The sequence below is a fragment of the Pygocentrus nattereri genome, chromosome 16 (assembly GCF_015220715.1).
Source record: "Pygocentrus nattereri isolate fPygNat1 chromosome 16, fPygNat1.pri, whole genome shotgun sequence".
NCBI classification, from domain to species: domain Eukaryota; kingdom Metazoa; phylum Chordata; class Actinopteri; order Characiformes; family Serrasalmidae; genus Pygocentrus; species Pygocentrus nattereri.
Window position 1 is genome coordinate 11,981,580 of NC_051226.1, and position 541 is coordinate 11,982,120.

Here is a 541-nt window from a genome sequence, read left to right on the forward strand (position 1 = left end):
TACGCGTCAAATTACGAAGCGCTTTGACGTCAGTGTGTACCTGGGGTATGATGCTCTGGTCCCCGGAGGATGGAGGGAGTGGGGGGGTGGAAGAGACGGGCGGGGTAAGAGGAGGGGAGACGGGATCTATAAATAACCACCGAGCGCTCAGGCGAGGTGAAGACGGCCGCTGGAATTTAGGTTCGAGAAAACGACGACGAATAAGAAGGATTTTTGGAAAGCCGTCGAAATAAATTGGAATGAATTGTATGTTGATCCACATTTCACTTAAAGCATGTCGTGTGATCAAAGTACCTCTTTTAAATGTAAAATGTATTTATTTATTTATTAATTTCTTTCATAAGGTGACGAAGAAACGTACGTCACCAAGTCATTTCAGCACCACAGCACCGGACAGCTCCTGGCAAGGACTGTAGCAATGACCACTGCAATGACTGCTGTATCTATATATATCTATCTATGTATATATATCTATATCTATATCTATATATATACACATTTACAGCATATGTTATCCAATGAGGCTCAAAAGAAATTATGA